Below are 5,859 nucleotides of genomic sequence, written 5' to 3'. Positions count from 1 at the left end.
TTCTCATTTCCTATGTATAAGCATGAGCCACAATGATGAACAAACCATCTATAATTCATATGTAGCTATAGAAAGAGAAGTTTATCTTATACTTACATAAAATTTAGAATATGGATTTTTTAGATCATAAAAGGCAGCATAGGTCCAAGTTATCTAAGAAACCCACAAGTATTGAAATAATCAAGGTCAATTTTGTCCTTGTACTTATGTACCTTCCCAAAATTTATACATGTATGGGTTCAAACTTTTGACTCTTCTGCAAGTCTTGTGAAGGAAAAGTTAAAGCCTAACTTGGTGTGTGAAACCAATATTATAGACTTCTATAGGATATTTTATTTCCATTTACATCACATATTGTGAAAAAGTTAGTATTGTTAAAAGTTCATATCCATGACAAAGTAGTATTCAATTGATAATGAATTGAAGTAAAAAAAAATCTATTTTCTCATGGTTTGAGCATTGCAAATGATAATGTACATTTATATTCTTATAGGATGTGGTTGAAAACACTAGAATAAAACTAGATGAAGTTGGTGACATTATTGTTGGAATAGTTCTACCCCTTGGTTCTCAGCGATCCATGGAGTGTCGTGTGGTTGCTCTCCTTGAAAAATATCCAATTGCAAATAATTTTCAAATGGTTACATTTTGGTAGCTATCTCTATTCACTTGATATTGAATTGGCATGCTTCTTTACTCATAATTTTAATTTTCCTATAGAGATGGTGCTAATAAGGATGGTAAACAAACAATGTGCTTGAGGACTTTAGGCTATGGATCACATGGTTGCTGATATAAAATATAGACAATACAAAATTGGTGAACATCTTGTGATGTATGTGAGATTCCCATACCACATTGTGTCCAATTAATTTTAATTATAATTCAAACTATGTGTGTTCTTCTATAGGGATAGGTGAAGGGTTAGAGTTAATGTCAAAGCATTCCATCTAGGTTGGAGAGACAATGATAATCCAAGGGTGCCCAAGAGTTTTTCAATTTAGTTTTCAATTTATTTTAATCCATGTTTTCTTATTCTCTCACTCCTCATTGCACACCTTTTTCATAGTTTCTATCTAATTGAACACACCTATATTTAACCTTTTTTAATGAACTTTGATCATGGGACAGGTCCAGATTAACTGAAAATTATGGAATTTTTTTATTACAATGGGTAATATTACTTCTAAAAATGTACCTGAGTGATATGGAGTTTCAAGAGAAGAACAAGAAGAAAAAATTTACCACTTCAAGCATCATTTTATAAGGAAGATCATACCTACTTCATGTCTCAATATCTCAATAATCTGATGTTATGTATTTAGTAGGTTGTATCTATAGAAGCAAGGGCAATACATAATGTTGGGTAGGTTTCTTTGACATATTGAATTCTTAATGTCAAGATCTTTAGAGATCCTAGATGGGGTCATGGACAAGAAACCCCTAGAGAAGACCCACTATCAAGGGACTTCAAGAAATAGTTGACAAGTCTAACATACTCAAGGTCTCCACCTACTATAAACATTACACTTCTTACGATCTTGAAAACTAGAAGTGGGTGGATAATTTTAACTTCAATGTTGAGGTGAGTTATACCTTTTAAGAATTTCATCTTATAGCTCATTCTGACATTCTCCATATTTTTATCACAGGTAGTTTAGTATTGTGTCACTAGAGCTTTAATGGATAAATTTCAAGAACACAAACTATTTTAACTCTATTAATTTTTATTAAAACTTCAAAGGAGCTTGTATTCAAAGGTTATCCCACAAGATTTGTAGGATAATTATCAGTGATCTTCCAAGAGTTGTGTTCAAGAAAGCCATATCAATAGCATTATGTGCTTAGATAACAAGGTTAATTGGGTTCTAACTTGTGTTGATGGGAAAAGCAATTGTTAGAGACCAACGAGGCCTAGATGGGTAAGCCAAGTTTGGTCTTTGCATGTTAAAGAGATCAAATTTCCACAATCCATTGTATTACATTGATTTTACATTCATTTTAAATTCAAAGATGGTAAAAAATGTTGAATATTGTTAATCTACCTATCTAGAAAAAGTAATGATTTGACATTATATTTGATTGGACAAATACATATTATCAAATTTTGACTATGTTCAAGTATTCTATGGGGCAATCAAATGCACTAACATCCTTGAAGATGTAGTTGCAGTGGAATTAAAGGCTGGTAAGTTGAGAATTTATAGAAACTTAAGACATCAATGAAAATATTATATTTATATGAAATTATTTTGGTTCCTATTAATCTTGGAATATACTATAATGGTAGGGTTGGACTTATGCTTTGGAACATACTTCAGGAAATACACAAAGAATTCTATGAAAATAGGAAAAGTGGAGTGTTTTGTAGTTGAGCAAGCACTTCTAAATAACTATGTACTTTTGATGTGCCTTGGCTTCTTTAATGGTGATCCTCTAAACTAAGCCTATAGAAAAATAGGTCCAGAGGACATGTGTATTGTTGAGCTTCAACAATTGGCTTTGGATACAGTCAGGTACGACATTGTTTTGTTGAAGAATGATGGGTCATTACAACTATTAGCTTCCAAATTCAAGGTTTTGGTAGTGATAGGTTCCCACACAAATGAAACCAAGGTAATGATTGGTAATTATCTAGGTAAAGTTTCATAGAATACTATAACAACATTCCAATTGGATTTTTGCAATTTTTTGCATTCTTTTGTTTTTCAGCACATCATAGTGTCTGCTGAATTTGATAAAATCTAAGGTGCCTTTTAGGTTGGAGTGCAACTAATGCTTCACAGTAGGAAATCCAAAGGAATGGATTTAAAATTCAAGAAAATACTTAAGTCAAACTCAGTCTTGTGAATGTACTAATAGAGGTAACCTTGTAATAAATAAAACAAATCATTCCAGTTATGGTCTAGTAGTAAGTGAGTAGAAAGACAAGTTTGGCTAATAATTGAGAGAAAAAATACCCAAGGATTTTGCTATCATGTAATAGATAATCATAATTTATGTTCCTCACTAATGATGGACAATGTTAGCTTAGACCATGAGTGAATATGGAAGATGAAATGAATTTATGAATAGAAACATGCCAATGGCATTCCTATCATGTACCATGTGAGCTTAGGTGAAAGTCCTACTTAACTCTATTGAAACTTCTAAATGATGGCTACATGTGGAGCACATTAGTATAAATAATTTGTTATACGTAGTATCTTTTAAGGTCACTGCCAAGAAAGATACCAATTTAATGCATAAAGCCCTTCTTATGTATGCATTTCACACTAAGTCATTTTTTCATTTATCTTATATATTGTTCAATTGATGTATACAATTGTAATCGCATCTGGATTCAAACCTGTGACCTCCACTTTAGGGCTTATAAGAATTCTTATTTTTGATGTGACACATCTCCAACTGAAACCAGGGAAAGGCTTGGGAAACTCTATTATTGCTTGTAATGAATGGATCTAAGTGTAAGTCATAGGTGAATGGCTTTAGTGCCAATGCTTTTTAATATTTTATAGATGGAATGAACTTAATTGATAAGAACACTTCCAAGGTGAAGACTAGGATGAAACTTGTAATCATTACATGATTAAAAAATCTCCAATGTGATAGCTAAGTTGTAGAACCTCTTTTTCATTAAAAATGGGTCATTTTCTTTAGAAAATAAGTGTACTAAAGTTCTATGGTGATTTAAATAGAGGAATTCTATGTAAATATACAACTCCACTACAAGGCTTGCAGAAGTATACCAAGATCACTTACTAGCAAGGATGTGCAAATGTTGCTTGTAGTGATGGGGGGTTGATGAATGCATCAGTCCAAGCAACAAAAATATAGATACAGTGATATTAGTTGTAGGAATAGATCAATTAATAGAGGTAGAAGGTCTTGATAGGGTAGACTTTCTCTTGCTGTGCCAACAATAAAATCCAGTCTTAGAAGTTGGAACTTCTACCAATGGACTTGTGATATTGGTCATAATGTTAGTAGGACCTATTGATATATCAATTGCTCAAAGCCATGATAAAAATTTTAGGATTCTTTGGGTCAGGTACCCAGACCAAGCTAGAGGACATGACATTGCCCATAATATTTTTGGTGATTATAATCTCAGTATCTATCAAGTCCATATTTCATCTACACATTTTAAGATGCAAATTAGCTTGTATGGCAGTTGTACTTTGATGCTTGTTCCAAGTTATATCCTAGAATGTTGGTATTTTAATAAAATTTAAAGACAGTCAAACAAAGCTTGAAGAATTCATTTTAAATTGAATCTCTATATAAACACTCCTCTTAAGCAAGGAAATAATCTAATGTACCATATTGATCAGTTTGATTTAGAAGACACTAAAAGTTTCCTCATCTCATCACAGTAAGTCCCTTAATGTTAGAAATTAAGTTGAATATAAGAAGGTGAATAAACAATTATAATATTTTATAAATTGACTAACATTGTAGGTGACAAGCTACATTCCACATGGTATCCTCGTGAATTTATCACAAATGTTAATATTAAAGACATGAATATGAGACCCAATATTAGTTCAAGATATTCTGGTTGGACTTATAGATTTTACATAGGATACATTTTATATAATTTTTAATATGGATAGAGTTATACTACTTTTGATATTTTTCTCCTATTTGCACCAACAATTCTCTCAATGTCTCTAGACAAATGGCCACTTCTATCATGCTACCAAATTATCATGACTGCTATGGGCCTTGGAGCCAAGTTTAATGGCCCCTTATTCCATGAGGAAATTAAAGTTGATGACACATTTTGTTAAGACTTAAAATTTTAATTTGTTGTGTAAGTATGAAATACATGTAGTAAAATAGGAACTCATATGGCCTTACTTTTCTCCAAACAACCTGTCAATCTCCATAGAAGTGGTTATAGAAAGAAGCAACTTATTTGATTCAAAAGGGTGGATGTCAAGACATCAAAATGTCAAAGAATCCAATTCAGGGTTGATGTTTGCAAGGATTTAAGCATTGTAGACAAAATAGGGAAGAGGGAATTTCTTATTGGTTTGCATACTCTATCATTTGGAGCCTCACATTATGAAAATGATTATCTAAAACACCACATTATTTTGTAGTGATTAGTAGATGAATAGAGAGATCTAGAATAATTACCCTAGTAAGCCAAAGAAACTAATTAGGTAACCTTTCATAGATATATTTCATTGTTCATGCTTCAAATTAAATAATACTGATTTATACATCTGTAATGTCATTTCCAAACCATAGTTAGATTAAGAGGCTTGGCTTCAATTATTTTTTGTGGGAATCATTGGCTAAAGGAGTGAACTTTGATAATCACCACAACAATCCAAAGAAAATAATCACTTCATCCTTTGTAGGATAGGTCATTGTCAGTGTCATTTAATTGATTTCCCAATTTAGTTTCATCTTACATCTATAATGTTATTTCTAATAATTAGTTAATTAAAGTATTGTGGCTTTAATTTTTATTTACATTATTTGTTGGCTAAAATAAGCGAGCCTTGATAATCACCTTAGAAAGAAAATAAAAATAATCATCTCATCCTACATATGAATATTTCATTGTTAGTTTCTTTTAATGAATTAATTACCCATTCGGCTTTCTTTCACATCTATAATAATATTTCCATTTTTTTTTTAAAATTAAGAAGCTTGGATTCATTTAGCACATTTCAAATAAAATACATATGAAATTTGTAGTCTAGACAACATAAGATCCAAGTAAGATTTTAATTATATATGTATACATCACAATGTACAATCTACTTTAATGACTTTGATACATGGCTACCATTATACATGAAAATGTACATTCATCAGTAAATAGGAAACAAATTAGTAGCA

At 31.3% G+C, this 5,859-nt stretch overlaps 1 pseudogene; it reads left to right on the top strand.

Moving 5' to 3' along the window:
• Positions 1–1,122: 1,122 nt before the first annotated feature.
• Positions 1,123–5,108, top strand: LOC149546805 (putative beta-D-xylosidase 5; annotated as a pseudogene).
• The last annotated feature ends 751 nt before the right edge of the window (positions 5,109–5,859 follow it).

The sequence above is a fragment of the Cupressus sempervirens genome, chromosome 7 (assembly GCF_028749045.1).
Source record: "Cupressus sempervirens isolate cs-2001-9-10 chromosome 7, ASM2874904v1, whole genome shotgun sequence".
Taxonomy (NCBI): Eukaryota; Viridiplantae; Streptophyta; class Pinopsida; order Cupressales; family Cupressaceae; genus Cupressus; species Cupressus sempervirens.
This window is presented reverse-complemented; position numbering and strand designations above follow the sequence as displayed.